Below are 17,038 nucleotides of genomic sequence, written 5' to 3' on the forward strand. Positions count from 1 at the left end.
TTCCCAGTATTTCCTGCTTCTATTTTGCTGAAACATCACTTCACTTGCTTTGGGTGGTCTGACCTGTTCAGTCTGCCTGCAGCCAAGAAATAAACCTGCCCTCCCTCGTCTCCAGCCAGCAAGGCTCCTTGGACCAAACATGTTCTGGGTGTCATAGGGCTTCTGGCAATTGCAGCTTGAACATTGTTTACTCTGGTGCCTTTGGAAATGAAGCTGTCGAATTAGAATCAACAGAAATATACAAAATCTGAATTTCCCCAGTAATGATCTTGTAATCTAATCTTGTCTCCCTGTAAACTCTGCTTCCCGAACAAGTTCAGTAAATTTATCCATCTTCCGTTGCCATGAATATTGTGCCAGTGCAGGTTAATCAATACAATATACTGCAGTCAGGTAAACGTTAAACCTCTTACTTCTATCCGACAACAGATACCACTGTCTCTACAAAGGAATGCCAGTACATCCCAGTGGGAATTCAACATTATGCTTAGCCTATGGCTTACTGTCAGCTTTCTATGGTCATGGATAGAGTCATCAGTTTCCATACCATGGAAATAGGCCCTCCAGCTTAACTTGTCCATGCTGGTCAAGCCGTTCACATTTTCCTGCCTTAAGATCATCTCCTTTTAAACTTTTCCTAACCATGCACCTGTCTAGATATTTTTTGAATATTACAATTGTCCCTCCTTCCCTTCTACCACTTCCTCTGGCACCTCATTCAATATGCCCACCACCCTTTCTGTGAAGAAGATCTCTTTTAAATGTTTCCCTTCTCAGCATAAATCTGTGCCCTCTAGATTTAGATGATCCTATCGTGGAAAACAAGCTTATGACTATTTACCTTACCTCTGTTCCTCATGATTATACAACCCTCCATTAGTATCCTAAACTCCAGGGATAAAGGTTCCAGCCTATTCAGCCTCTCCTTATAATTCAAGCCTATCAGTCTTGCCAATATTTTTTTGTGGAAAGTGCATGCACAGTTCCTAGTTTAATAATATCTTTCTTACCATTGTGTGTCCAAAAACTGTGCGCAACAGCCCAGGCAGAGTTTCACCAAAATCTTGGAGATTGTAGGATGACCCATCTGTTCGTCTAGTCATTGCCCTGACTGATGCAAGCAAGTGTGCCAAATGCCTTCTTCGCCACCTTGTCTACTTGCATTTTCACTTCCATTGAATTATGTCTCTGTTCTTCAATGCCCTCCTAGGCCCTACTATTCATCATGCAAGGCCTCCCCTGGTTTACTCCACTGAGTTTAATTCTGCCTGCCATTCCTTGGCCCACTTTCCCGGTTCCTCTGGATCATGTGGTCATCTTAGATAACTTGCTTCACTATCCTGTTCACCACCAATTTTGATGTCATCCACAAATCTACCAACTATGATAACTACATTGTCATCCATGCCATCAAACAGAGGACCCAGCATCAATTCCTGCAGAGCTAGTGACAGGCCTCCACTCTGAGTAACAATCCTCTACTACACCCTTGCTGACTCCTACCATCAAACCAATATTGTATCCAGTTGGGTGCCTCACCCTAGATACCATATGTCTGACCTTCTGGACCAGCCTAACTTCTTGGTCATCCTTCAACCTTATATTCAAATAAAGGCACAACATTTACCCATCTCTTGTCTACCTCGCTCATGCTTCCATTCAATGTCTGGTATCAAAATATGCAATCAAATCAATACTTTTCAGTTCCACTTCAAGTCCAAGTACATTGTCACATATTCATAGTTTAGTTTGTCAAGCTAGATATTCTCATACATAGTTACAGAGAGAGATCTGTTTGGTTAGAGCAAAGGAAACATAATTTTACCGTTTTGAATTTTAGTCAAGACTCTGATAATGTTGGGAAAACAAAACTGTCCCGAAATCTGATAGTGTATAATCTCATACTCTTGATTTTTTTTCTCCCCCTGACAGAAGGAGGATGAAGAGAGTGTGGTCAGGGTGGGATGAATCTTTCAATACGTTTGCTGCTTTTCCAAGGCAGTGGGAAGTATAGACAAGACAGTTGAGGGAAGGGGATGTGCTTGTTGGCTGAATTCACAACTATAGAACCATTCAACCACAGAACATTACAGCAGAGAAGCAGGCCCTTTGGCCCTTCCAGTCTGTTCTAAACTATTTTTCTGCCTGGTCCCACTGACCTGCACCCAGTCCTTAGCTCTGCATTCCTCTCCCATCCATGTATGTGTCCAATTGCATCTTAAATGTCAGAATTGAGCCAGCATTCACCACTTCATATGGCAGCTAGTTCCACCCTCTCACCCCACCACTCTGTTTGCAGAAGTTTCCTATAATGTTCCCCTAAACTTTTCTCCTTTAATCCTTAACTCATGTCCTTGAGGTTTGTATCTCACCTACCCTCAGTGGAAGAAAGCCTATCTACATTGACTCTGTCTGTACTCCTCATAATTTTTAAAACTTCTATCAAATCTCCCCTCATTCTTCAATACTCTACAGAATAAAGTCCTAACCTGTTTAACCTTTCCCTGTAATTCAGTTCCAGAAGTCCTGGAAACATCCTAGTACATTTTCTCTGCACTCTTTCTATCTTATTGATATATTTCCTATAGTTAAGTGACAAAAACTGTAACAATATTCCAAATCTGGCCTCATCAACATCTTATACAACATTACCAGAACATCCCTACTCCTATACTCAATTCTTTGATTTATGGCCAATATGCCTAAAGCTCTCTTTACAACCCTATCCACCTATGATGTCATATGAAGGAACAATGTATCTGTATTTCCAGATTCCTCTGTTCAACCACACTCCTCAGTGCCATATCATATACAATGTACATCTTTTCTTGGTTTTTTTCCTTCCAAAATGCATCACCTCACACTTGTCTGCATTAAATTCCATCTGCCATTTTTCAGCCATTTTTCCAGCTGGTCCAGATCCCTCTGCAAGCTTTGAAAACCTTATTCGCTGTCCACAATATGTCCAATCTTAGTGTCATCTGAAAACTTGCTGATCAAATTTACCACATTATCATCCAGATCATTGATATAGATGACAAACAACAATGGTCCCTGAACCATGAGACATACACCACTAGTCACAGGCTAGTGATTTCTGAGAAGAAATCATCCACCACTACTCTCTGGTTTCTCCTGCATAGCCAATATCGAATCCAGTTTACTACCTCACCACGAATAGCAAGTGTCTGAATCTTCCTGATTAACCTCCCATGTGGGATGTTGTTAAAGTCCATGTAGATGACATCCACACCCTTTCATTTAACACTCTTTGTACTCCTTGAAAAACTCTATCCTTGAAAAACTCTATCACAATCCGCAATGCCATGTTGATTATTCCTAATCTCAAGATGAGGTGCTGATAACTCGGTGGTTAGAGCATTGGTCTTGTAAACCAGGGATTGTGAGTTCATACCTTGCTGGGGCCTCTGTCAACCTTAAGGTTGACAAAGTTAGTGAATTTCATGTATGTTACATTGTAAGTATCGTATTTTGTGACAATAATAGAACCTCTACCTTTTAATCTGTCCTTGACAATCCAAATACTTGTATATTCCATCTCTTAAGAACACTTTCCAATAATTTACCTATTGACATTAGGTTTCCAGGTCTATAATTTCTAGGGTTAATTTTTGAGCCTTTTTTAAACAATGAGCTACCTGCCAATCATCCAGCACCATATCAGTGGCGAAGAGCATTTCAAATATTTCTTTACCAGAGCCCCTGTGATTTCTACCGTAGCCTCCCTCACGGTCTGAAGGAATATCTTGTCAGGGCCTGGGGATTTATCTACCTAATTTGCTTTAAGACAGCAAGCACTTCATCCTCTTTAATATGTGTCGGTTCCGTGACCTCACCACTTGTTTTCCTAACTTCCTTTGACTCTCTGCCAGTTTGAAATTTCCTCTGAAGTTTCCTACAATCTTGGACAGGGAATTACTCTCTACTCTGTGACTTGTAATTGTTGGAGTCCTTCCTACAATGGTGGTGTCATTCGTAAATTATAAATGGAATTGGAGCAGTGTTTGGCCATGAGGAGAAGCTGCTGCGCAGCTTTGCAGGGCCCCTGTGTTGAGGATGATTATAGAGGAGGTACTGTCACTAATCCTCACTGCTTGTGGCCAATTGCAGAGTTGGTGGAGATGCCAAATTTTGTTTGAGGATGAGTTTGGTTCTGTTTCCATACTGTAAGACTCTATGACTCTATAATAGTTGTGAGTTCTTGTTGTCTTGGTGCTCCAAAGCTGAGGGGAGGGCTGGATGATCTGTCATGGATCTCGTTTGCTGTTTGGCAAATTGGAGGGGTCGAGTATGGCTGGTACATTGGAGTTCTTGTCAGCCATGACTCACTTCTCAAAGCACTTCATGATGGAGGAAATGGTATAAGAAAATATCCCATTACACACTTTGGTTTGGCATGTTCTATTTCACTGTTTGGTCCATATAAATCTATGGACTATGAGTCAGGAATGAAATATTATTCTCTTCCTTCATCTACAATTGCTACAATCTCTCAATTTCATGCAACTGTTTTCTTTACTCTGAGCAGTAAAATTACTTCGCCTAATAAAAGAAATGTATCAACAACAATTGATGTCTATCTGTTTGGCAATTGATTTTTTTTTTAATTATGTGCCTTTGGCTGAGAACAGGGAGAAAAATGGAGAGAAAGAGAGATGGAATCAAATAAATAAAAGTTGAGGGAAAGAAAAGAGAGATGAAATGAACAAGGGATGGTGAGTAGGAACAGCAAAGGAAAGAAAAAATAAGAGGGAGCAAGGGAAAATGTAGGAGGAAAGAGGGGAGAGGGAGTGAGAGTGTGGGGGGGGGGACAAAATATAGATAGAGGATAAGAGATCAAAAAGGGGTGAATAAGGAGAAACCAGAATAAGCGACAGAGAAAGAACACAAAGAGAGAAAGAAAAAAGGAGAAGGAAAGAAAGAAAGCACGAGAACACTGAAAACGAAGGGGAAAGGTAGAGAAAATAGACAGTGATCTAATAAAGAGAGCAAGTGAAAAGGTGAAGATAAAAAGAAAAGAACAAAATAATGAGAGAGGAAAGAAGGCAAAGAATAAAAAGGGATGGGAAGGATGACACAGAAAAGAGCAAATGAAGGAGAGCAAGTGAAAGATAAAGAGAAGGGTTGGGGAGGAGAGACAGAGAGAGGGGGGAGAGGAAGGGAGAGAGAGAGGGGCACAAAGGAAAAGTAGGAGGAGAGAGAACTAAAGAGAGAGAGCACAAAAGAAAAGCAAGAGACTCAGAGAAGGGCTGGGGAGGAGAGAATGGGAGAGAGAGAGAAAATGCAAAAGAAAAGTGAGAGACAGAGAAAAGGGCTCTGGAAGAGAGAGAATAATGGGGAGTGAGAGAGCACAGGAAAAAATGAGAAATTGCTCCCATCAGCCTGTTGGACTAACTCCAAGTCCTATGCAGTGCAAAGACAGAATCCAATCCTTCACGCCATCTATCTTCACACATAATGCTGTTATAAAACGAACTGAAACAAACAATTGACATACATTTAAAGATAAAGATGTTAGCCTCATTTGAATCCAATCCAAATAATAACACTATAAGCCAGCTGTCTTACTTTGAAAATAATCTGGATTCAGTTTAAACTGCATTTGTAGGTCTAGACTGTTGGAATTGCATCCAGACCATGTCAACACAGACAAGAGTCTGATTGCATGTTGCAACATTGATATTTCATATGTTTATACCCAATGAAGATATAGTACCAAATGGTTGCCTACAAAGGCCAAATGGGTGCTGCTGGCTGACACTATAAATTGCTATAATTCAAAAGATTATGAACCTGTACCTGATTCTGTTAGCTTGGGAAGAGAATGATTATTGAATCGGTAATTGGTATTGAAAGATAGTCACAGGAGCAATCTATATTGATCTATGTAATCAAGGTTAAAAAAGATTAGTTTGATTTGTAATTCATGCATTCGTGGGTTAAGGAAGTTTATCTATTAATTTTTATTAGAAACTTCAAGGTTCAGATCAGAGTCTCATTTGAATATAGAAATATATTATCCTTCATAATGTTTGGGTCAAAGACTTTTTTTCCTTATTTGTCCCTGGGCTCCACAGTTTCAAATTTGTAATCACATGATTAAAGTGCTCATTCCAGATTTTATTCATGGTTGTATATATTTTGATTTGGCCATGTCGAAATTACAGCAGTTTCGGGAGACCGTAATGTTTGGGACATTTGGCTTCACAGGTGTTTGTGAGCACTCGGGTATGTTTAATTGCTTCATTGGTGAGGAAGGCTTCCTTCTAATCTTTTGATCACCTTTGGAGACTGTGGTTGCCATTTCTCAATATGAGGACCAGAGTTGTGCCAATGATAGTCAAAGAAGCTTTTACGAAGGTGAAAAACAACCATAAAACAGTAAGAGATATCACCCAAACCAAAATCAAATGTTTGTAACATCAGTAAGAAGAAAGAGTGCTCAGTAATCGGAAAGGATGAGCCAAGGAAGAACTTCACTGCTGACGACCGAACAATTCTCGTCATAATGAAGACAAATACTCAAACACCTGTCTGACGGATCAGAAACACGTTTCAGGAGGCAGCGGTTGGATGTGTCAATGACTACTGTTCACAGAAGACTTCATGAACTGAAATACAAAGGTTACACTGCAAACAGGATGGCCGAATTACATTTAAAAGAGCCTGCAGAATTCTGAAAAACAAGGTCTTGTGGACAGAGAAGACCAAGATTAACCTGTATCAGAGTGATGGCAAGAGTAAAGTGTGGAGGCGTAAAGGAACTGCCCAAGGTCCAAAACTTAACAGCTCATCATGTAAAAACATGATGGTGGGGTGTTATGTTCTGGGCATGTATGGCTGCCCAGACACTGGCACACTTATTTCATTGATAATGTAACTGGCGATGGCAGTAGCAGATAAATTCTGAGGTGGACAGGAACATCTTATCTGCCCACGTTCAAGCGAATGCCTCCAAACTCATTGGATGGTGCTTCATCCTCGAGCAAGACAAAGATCCCAAACATACTGCTAAAATAACAAAGGAGGTTTTCAAAGCTAAAAAGCTAGGGTGAGATGGTTAGCGTGGTGGTTAGAGCAACGCTGTTACAGCGTCAGTGATTAGGACCATAGTTCAAATCCTGCGCTGTCTGTAAGGAGTTTGTACGTTCTCCCTGTGCCTCCGTGGATTTTCCGTGGGGAGTCCTGTTTTCTACCACCATGCAAAACATGTAGATCAATTGGATATAACTGAGCAGCACAGGGTCCAGGGCTGAAAGAGCTTGTTACCATGCTGTACATCAAAATTCAAAACTGGAAAGTTCTTAAATGGCCAAGTCAGTCACCCAGTCTAAATCCAACTGAATGTACCTTCCATATATGGCCCCCAAAATAAGCAGGAGCAATGGCTGCAGTAGAGGCCTGGCAGAGCATCACCAGAGAAGATACTCAGCACCTGCTGATGTCTATGTATGACAGAGTTCAAGCAGTCATTGCATGAAAAGTATATGTAACAACATAATAAACATGACTACTTTAATATACATACGATTGCTAGGTCCCAAATATTATGGTGCCCTGAAATGAGGGGACTATGTATAAAAAGTACTATTTTCTACATCGTCAAAGCAAAATGTATACAAATAACTTAAATACAATCTGGAATGTGCACTTTAATAACATGTGAATTGCTTGATTACAAATTCAAAACTGTGGAGCACACAGGAAAATAAAAGGGTTTAAAAAAAAGTGTCTTTGTCCCAAAATGGAGGGCACTAGAAATTGAGATTTGGCTGATGGGAGCATTTTGAGCAAGGCCACAGTAATTTAAAACAGGTGCGTAGAATTTTCCTTTTACAGATGGTGGTGAATCTCTGTAATTTTCTACTCCAAAGAGTTGTGGGAGTTGGGTTAGTAGATCCATGAAGGTGAAGACAGTCTTGAAAGGTCGTGGAAATGAGGGTTATTGGGAACGAGCGCAGAAGAGAATGTGAGGTATACATAGATCAGCCACGATTGTAATGAGAGATGGGGCATGCTTAATTTGCCATGTGGCTACTCCTGCTCCAATTTTCTTGTGGTATTTTTTTTAACATACTCCAAGTTTCATAATTCTTGCACGATATAAATTTTTATCTCTGACAAGGATGACGAGAGCAAACATGACTTAATATCAACCTTTTTTCAAGATGATCCATTATATTTTATCTTTCCCTTTGAAATATTTTGCTTAGATACAGATTCTTTGTCTTCAAATACTGTTTTGAGCAATACACATGTCTGCAGTTTAACAGCAGAGGACTTTTTAGGAACCTATTTATAGCAGAGTGCCTGAAATAGATTACAATAGAGAAGAAAAAAATAATCCACTTACCTCCCCAGTGAATATCATATAGAATCACAGAGTCAGGTCCTAACCCAACCTGTCATTGCTGACCCAGCTGTCTATCCAAGTAATACAATTTACCTGCATTTGGCCCATATTCTTCTAAATCTTTCTTATCCCTGTATGTCTAAAAGTTTTTTTAAACCTAACAATTTGTACCCACCTCTACCACTTCCTCTGGCAACTCCATCACTGTCTATGTGAAAAAGTTGTCCCTCAGGTCCCTTTCATCTTAAAACATTTTGTTTTACATTCCCCCATCTTGGGAAAAAAAAAATAACCATGACTATTTACCTTATCTGTGTCCTTCATGATTTTATAAACCTCGACCTGGATCACCTTGGCTGCTTATGTTCTAGGGAGAAAAGTCCGAGATTATCCAGCCTCTCCAGAATGTTGTCATGAATCGTTTCTGCACCTTTTTGGCCATTCTCCAGCTGTGGTCTCATCAATGCTTTGTACAGTTGAAACCTGATATTCCTCCCTTGTACTCAATACCCTGGCTGATGAAGGCAATTGTGCTTGCACTTGTACACCAAATCTCTATTTTTCGTTAATGAATGAAATTATGCCTGAAATGATGTTAAGAAATGTCAAAAAATAGCAATCTTAGCCGCAAAACTGTGTAATTACTCTTTTTTTTTTCTGTTTATTAATTCCACTTGTTTGGTGGCTTTCTTGCTTGTTGTAAATGATGCAGCTCAGCCTGCGCTGAGCCATCACCAGGAAGAATGTTCCCTTTCACTGTATCAAAGAAAAGAAGGAAACCTCAGACCTCTGCCCTTCTGGTTGAACTGATAACTGGGGCTTGCAATGTTTTTCATTAGTATTAATTGCCCTTTGTCATTTTATCATTATCCCAGACGAACCATAAATGAAACAGAATCTGTGAAATCAAGGATGCATCCGAAAAACTAAATTCATCATGACATCTCAGACAAATGCAGGGTCATGTACATTGAGGTGGTGATTATGATCTCCAGCCACATATTACTCCTACAGTTTTCCTTGATTAAAACCCAAGAAGAAAGGATAAGAGTAGGTCACCTGCTCCCTCGGCTTTACCTCGCTATCCAGTATGATCAGAGCTGGTCTGCCGCAGGCCACAACTCTTCCTCTGTACCTGTTCCCCATTGCCCTTAATTCCCTGCTCTGGATAATTTAACTGTTTGCTTGACTAATTTGGTGCAAGGATGACCCTGAACTGTTCCCTAAACTGACTTCTTGTTACATAATTGTTTGAAAGCCCCACAGCTTTAGCATCTGTCTCCCTCCAACATCACTGTTACTTTGCTTGCTGCATTTCCTTTAAATTCATTGGCAACTCTTTTTCTTGCATTTCTTTTAAACTTACCAGAACCTCATTTCTCCCATTCCCTTTGAAATTGCCCAGCATCCATTTCCTGCACTGGCTTTAAACTCACCATTGGCCCCATATCCCAAGTTCTGTTTAAACCTACCAGTGACCCATTTGCCACAGAGCCTACAGAGGCTCCATCTTCCAAGCTATTTAAAATAAAGGCACCACATTCCCATTTCCTGATCTCTCTTTAACTTCGCTGGGTCCTTGTTTCCTGCACTCCCTTTGAATTTACTAATCCATTTCCCATCCTTCCTTTAAAATCAGTTGGGCTCCCTAAAAATGTTATTACACGATCTTGCAACATCTTAAAAAAAAAGGTATTTAAAGTGTGTTGGAGTAACATCCAATCATCTTGAAAATTAACAGTCCAACTCAAAATAAAGTTACAAGTGTGCCAGATTAATAGATTTTTTTACTGCATCCAGTGGTTCAATTTGTAGTTGAGCTGGTCATTTCTTTTACATCGACAAATCTTCACCATCAGGCATCACCACCACCACTTGTGTCATTCATTCTCTTTTGGTCTTCAACCAATCATAGATGTTTCCATATAACCATATAACCATTTACAGAGTGGAAACAGACCATGTTGGCCTTTCGAGTCCGCACCGGTTCACTGACTTTGTGCGCCCTCATCAGGCATTGGTCCCGGAGATCTTCATTCAATAACGATGGGTGAATTCAATGCAGGTGGTATAAATTTGTTACCTAAAATAATTACACTTTCCTTCCACATAGAATTTTCCAATTTCTCTATAACTAAAACATTTTCAGTTATAATGCAATGTTATGTCTAAAATCAACTCTTTTGTTCTCTCCGCAGGATGCCGATGAATATTTCTCGCATTTTCTGTCTTAATTTTGCATTTCCCACATCTGCAGTTTCTGTTTTTGCTTTGTGAGCGGGTTCTACATTCCCAAGTTGAGATTGCCTCACAAGGTGATTTTTTTTAATTCAAATGAAATTGAATGAGCATAACTTCAGGATATAAGGGTATTCATCTAAAACTGACAAGGAGAAATTTCTCCAGTCAGAGGGTTGTGAGCCTGTGGAACTTGTTGCCACAGTTGGCTGTAGAAGCAAGGTCACTGGATGCATTTAAGGCAGAGTTTGACAAGTATTTGCTTGGTCAGGGCATCAAGGGTTATGGGGAAAAGGCTGGGGTGCAGGACTGAGTGGGAGAATGGATCAGCTAATGACGGAATGGCGGAGCAGACTCAATGGACCAATTGGCCTTCTGCTCCTAGATCTTGTGAATCTTGTGAATTATTCCCTGTCCAGTCATGAATGCAAGCAGTAACTAAGAAAGATGAGAAGTGTTAGCAAGTATTCTCATGCATTGAAATAAAAATGAAAAGTCAGCAGGATGTTGGCAGTTAACACTGACCTAACAAAATCTCAGAACAGTTCCAAAGATAACTCACACCCCAATATTAAACTTCTCTTGACCTAGACTTGTAGCTCAGCGCAGGGCATGAAGGAGAGTTGAAGTTTAATTCAGGAAAATACCTCTGTTTACCAGGCAAACTTTATGAGAGCAGCATCAGAAATTATAGAGCAGACAGGGTTGAATCATAGATGAAACAGGGTATGAAATTAATGATGGGGATTAAGCCCAATTGAGTCTGGTTGGCAGAGGTCACCAGGACTGTGGAAGTCTAAGGTTTTGTTTTTACTCTTAAACCAAAAGCTAAATACTACAGGTGCTGTAACACTGAACTAAAAAGCAGAGATATATTCCTCAGTTAAGGCAGCATCCATACAGAAGAAAGCTGAGATAACGTTTCAGGTTGATGGCCTTTCATTGATATTGGGAAAAGGAAATAGAGGTGAATATTTTGAGTGCAGAGAAATAAGGGACGGGTGGAGAGAAGAAGTTAGAGTTGAGCTGCAGAGATTGAATAACAGAAGTTAGTTATAGTTGACATACAAAGTTTACTAACTGAAGTAACAATATTCGGCACCATAGGGATAATCTACAAACCATTATTGAATACTGCTGTACCAGACCTTCGGAAATGCAGTTAAAATGGGATCGGAGACAACAGAAACAATGGTTTTAAAAATTTCTCAGGAGTCGTAGAATACCATAATTACAAGGAAAAGATACTGCTCCCTGCTTCATCAAAGATTCATAAAGATAGTGGAGTGATTTGGGCATCGAGGTTGGAGAGTCTCATCCCTGTTACTTTCCTAGCTCATGGGAAAGGACAGAGAAAAGGAACCAGTTGCTCTTGCAGATGGGTTAGGCCAGATGGGCCAAATAGCAACAAAGAATGCTATACATGAACACCAGCATCGTTGGCTTCAGCATTCTATTACAGGGGAGAAAACAATAATGCTAATCTGCGTACTTCGCAATTGAAACTCTTTTTATTTGTCTTACTTACACTAACAGCATTGGCTAATTAATGATGTTGTTTCAACACAGAAAAAAAAGAAGGGAGCAATTTCAAGGCCTTTAAATTTTCAGGTTTACATACAAAAAAGAACATTACAGCACAATTCAGGATCTTCATCAGACGAAGTTGTGCCGACCTATGTAAACCAACCCACAACAATCTAATCCTTTCCCACCTCACACCCATAGCCCTCCACTTTTCTTACATTCATGAGCCTGTTGAGGAGTCAGTTTCAAGTTCTTATTGCACCAATGTGGTGGAACCACTGTTAATACTGTTTGCATGCGTATGGCTGGCCCACCCCTTGTTGATTGTACCTGTGGCTCCTCCCCCTTGATTCCCCCAATAAAGGTGGCAATACCATAATCCCTCCCCAGAACAAGCTCGGATCACCAGCATGAATTGTGCATTCTGTTAATGTAACAAAAGCCTATCAGTCTTTGGAGTTATTGATAACGCATCAACCAACCTCCATTATCTCACACTCTCCCTCCCCACCCCATAGCTGGCAATGCATTCCAGGCATCTACCACTCATTGCATAAAAAATTATCTTAGACATCTTCCCCCCCACCCCCCAAACTTTCCTCCACTTAAATTAAACAGAAGTCCTGTGGTATTTGCTTTTGTCACACTCGGAAAAATATCTTGGCTGTCCATTATATATATATGCACCTCATAATCTTACACATCTCCATTAAGTTATCTTTCATCCTTTATTGCTCCAAAAAAAAACTCCTAGATCCCCATAAGGCCTATACTTTCATCCAAGCAAAATCCTAATTAATCTCCTCTGCACCATCTCTGAATCATCTAAATCCTTCCTGCAATGAGACAAGCAGACTGAATGTACAGGTACATGATCCTTTATCCGGACATCTAAAATCCGGAAAGCTCCAAAATCCGGTAAGTGGGGAGAGAGGTGGCCGTGCGGCCGGCGCTTGGGGGAGGCAGCCAAGGGACCGGTGGTTGGGGGAGGTGGCCGAGGGACCAGCACTTGGTCATGGCAAAAAAGGTTGAGAACCAATGCAATAGTGCAAACTGTTTGCACTATTGAAACATCTTTTTTCTTCCACTAACTGCAACTTTGAAAAAAAAAAATTTATATAGCTTTTTTATTTTTGTTATTTTGTTATCTCATTTTCTTTCTTAGTAAATTTAGTAATTTAATGTATACTATTTTAGTTGGTGTAACTTAAGTATGTATTTGGCTGCAGCATTAAGAAGTTTGTTGCATCTGAACAATGAACTTTTGTGCAGAATGATGAATTCTCATCACTCATTACAGAGACTCAGTTATGAATTGACTCAGGCTATGAACTGAATAATTTAGCATATATAATTAAATTGAATGGAATTTTTCATTGTCACATTTATTGAGAAAGAGTGAAAGGCTTTGTTTCACATGCTATCTAAGTAAAGCAACCCCTTCCTACCTAGAGCATACAGAGCAATGCTAAAACCAAAATCATACAGAATATAATATGATTGTAGGTTAAAAAAAACTATAGGTTAAAGAGTGTATATCGTTACAAAGACAAGGTGTAGGGTATAGAATAAAATACACTTAAAGCATTCTGTTCCCAATGGGAGGTCCATTTCAGAGTCTGATAACAGAAGGAAAGAAACAGTTCTCGAATCTAGAGGTTTGTCTTTAGAAGTTCAGATAGTTTTGCACAATGAAAAGGGAGGAAGTGAGTGTGACTGGGATGGGAATGGTCCTTTATTATGCTGGCAACTTTCCCAAGACCGAGTGAGATGTAGACTTGATTGATGGTTGGGTGATGATCTGAACTGCCTTCACAGCTCTGCAATTTCTTGTAGGTATGAGCTGAGTAGTGAACTGGATTCAATCTTGGTCTTCAGTGGAGTTTGCATGTTTTCCCTGTGGCTGCATGGGTTGCTTGTGTTTCCTTCCACATACCAAACATTTGCTGGTAGATTACTACATGTTGTAAATTCACCATTGGGAAATGGATGTCAGAGGAACCATCAATGGAGTTATTATATGAACCTTCTTCTATCAATTTTCTCATCGAGCTTTTTCCCTGCATTCATTGAACAATTTTCACCTCCAGAGAACTGGCTGCAAGGCCACCATTTCCTTTGTCTTCATTCCAACTTACTCACATCTTAAATGTTTTATTTAGACATAAAGCACGTTAACAGGCCATTTTGGCCCTTGAGTCCATGCTGCCCAATTATACCCATTTGACCTACACCCCTGGTACATTTCAAACAGTGGGAGGAAATCAGAGATCCCAGAGAAAACACATGCAGATATGGAGAGAATCTATAAACTCCTTACAGACAGCGTGGGATTCAAACCCTGGTCACGATTGCTGGCATTGTAAAAGCATTGTGCTAACTGCAATGCCTACTGACTCAATTGGTGGATTAACCATTAGACTAAGTAGGGAGGGGAGCATGGCAGGAGTGGGGACCTCGGGCTCCTGGCTCAAGCAGGGACCACAGGTTCCCGGCAGGAGCGGGGATGTTGGGCTCCCGGCAGGAGCGGGGACATCGGGATTCCTGAAGGAGTGGGGACCTCGGATTCCTGGCAGGAGGGTGGACCTCAGGCTCCCAGCAGGGGTTGATACTCCTAATAAAGTTATGGAAGGTTGGGGCAGTGGGGCAAGGTTGGGGGAGCCTTACTAAAGTTCAGCCTAGGGGCCCAGGTGCTAATTAAATGGCCATTGACCAACCCCTATCCCAACTTTCTATGCTTGTTATCTGATGCCCCAAATCTTGCTGATCTGATTAAGAAGTTCAATGAATTCTGTGAAGTGCCTCTACCTGAACTGCAAGTATGGAATTGAGTACTGAAATGTCTTTATCATCACTGTCCTGTGGCTGTTAAAGGTTTTTGCTGAATAGGGTTTTGCTTTGAGAGAGCTTTGATAGTAAATGGTATGTGCTCAGGTTAAAGACACAATAGATGGAGGAGAAGGCAGGATATGAGGGGAAGGGGGAGGTAAGAGGATCCTCCCATCTTCAATGGTTTCAGCAACAATGTTTGTACCGGCATAGAAGATCCCAAATTGATGAGCACCTGGACACCCATCATTAGTTTCAGCCCTTTTGGATGCATTTAGTGTATATAATCTCATGCCACTCCTCCCTGCATTTTCAATGTCCCATCTGATTGCCTCCTGGCACTTCCTATGCCTCCCCTTCCCCCACCCCAACTTTTTATGCTTCATATCGCCACTTCCCACTTTAGTTCCCGTTGGCATCTTGGCTTCAATGGTCAGGGCACTGAGTACAGGAGCAGAGAGGTCATGCAATGGCGGCGAGACTGCACTTGGAATATTGTGCACAGTTTGGATCACCGCATGACAGTATCGCCAAGCTGGAAATGGTGGAGAAAAGATTCATGAGAATGTTTCCTGAATGGAGTGATGGGTTTGAAATTTCAGGAGAAGGGTGAGAGGATATCTTACAGAGGTGTATAAAATCTGAGGGGCAACGATAAAGTAAATAGGCATGCTCTTTTTCCCAGAGTAGGAAAATTTAAAACTAGAAGCCAGACACAGATTCAAGGTGACAAGAGAAAGATTTAAAGTGGTCCCGAGAAGTACCTTCTTCATACAAAATGTGGTAGATATATGGAGCCTACTGCTTGAGAAGTGGTAGAAATGGGGACAATCGTTACATTCAAAAGATATTTAGACAGCTACATGGATGGGAAAGGTTCTGAGGGATATATGCCAAACACAGGCAAATGGGACTAAATGGGCCAAAGAGCCTGTTTCCATGCTAGTGAACTCTATGGATATAGTTTTGATATAGGTCCTGACCCGCAACATTGTCTCACCATTTCTCTCTATAGACGATGCCTGGCCTTCTGAGTCTCTGCACCTTCTCTCTGTCACTCAAGATCCTAGCATCTGCAGTTTTTGTGCCTCTGTGGAAATGGTCTAAGGCATGTGGCTGCTCAAGGTTGTCTAATTGAGCCAGCATGTGGCCTGCTTTGAGTACAATGGATATGAAGTACTCCCTCACCATGATCTGCACACCCATTTTCAAAAACTAGTGATGTGGTTTATTGCCGTGGAGAAGAACAAAAAGAAGGCTGTCAAATGTATGGACATCACTACATGAGAGAGGGGTGAATGGGAGGATTTGCTACTGTGGCATTTGGTTGAGGTGCATGACATGGACTCATTTAAAGCACATGCATGAGTGAAAAGGTTGTACTATTGAGGAAGGGAGGAAATGAGTGAAATATAAATGTCAACATCAAGTTGGGGCCAAAATGTGTTTCTGTGCCTCAGTTTCCACATAATTCGATGTAATGTCAATGCATCAGATTTTATAGAGTTTTACAGCATTAAAACCTTTGGCCCATCATGTCAGGGATGTCCATCAAAGATCAATTTGCACCAATCCTCAACAAATGTTATTTTATTTTCCCTAAATTAATACTTCCCAGATTTGATTACTCACCTGCATTCATGTAGCGGTTTATAGCAGCTGAGTTAACCTACTGACTTGTAAGGCATTCGAATATCAGAGGAAACCAGAGTGCAGAGAGAAGACTTGTGGTTACAATGAGTACAATCAAACTTCAAACAGAAGTCAAGATTAAACACAGGTCATTGGAGTGTGAGGCAGAGTGTCTATTAACTGGGGTATTGTGCTGTCTGGACCATACTGCTGAATAAGCCACACTGCACTGAATTTCTTCAGAAAATTTTCGTTCTTGATTTCTTTTCACCGGGGGACAGTCAAATTGGAATCAAGTGAGATATGTGTGGGAGGGGCGTGGCAAGCTGGCATAGAAGAAAGACGCGTGTTCCACCTTTCCACAGCTGGATTATTAAATACCCGATTTTAAAAAGTATAAAAGTGGTTAAAAATAATATTTACAGTTTTTTGAATAAC

At 40.7% G+C, this 17,038-nt stretch overlaps 1 long non-coding RNA gene across 1 annotated transcript in view; it reads left to right on the forward strand.

Moving 5' to 3' along the window:
• Positions 1-16,781, forward strand: part of LOC138753738 (uncharacterized) — a 49,977-nt gene extending 33,196 nt beyond the window's left edge. The window contains exons 3-4 of the long non-coding RNA XR_011351399.1: positions 10,573-10,689; positions 15,984-16,781. This is a non-coding gene — a long non-coding RNA (uncharacterized lncRNA). The remainder of the gene's footprint in view (positions 1-10,572; positions 10,690-15,983) is intronic.
• The last annotated feature ends 257 nt before the right edge of the window (positions 16,782-17,038 follow it).

This window comes from Narcine bancroftii, chromosome 1, assembly GCF_036971445.1.
Source record: "Narcine bancroftii isolate sNarBan1 chromosome 1, sNarBan1.hap1, whole genome shotgun sequence".
Classification (NCBI taxonomy): domain Eukaryota; kingdom Metazoa; phylum Chordata; class Chondrichthyes; order Torpediniformes; family Narcinidae; genus Narcine; species Narcine bancroftii.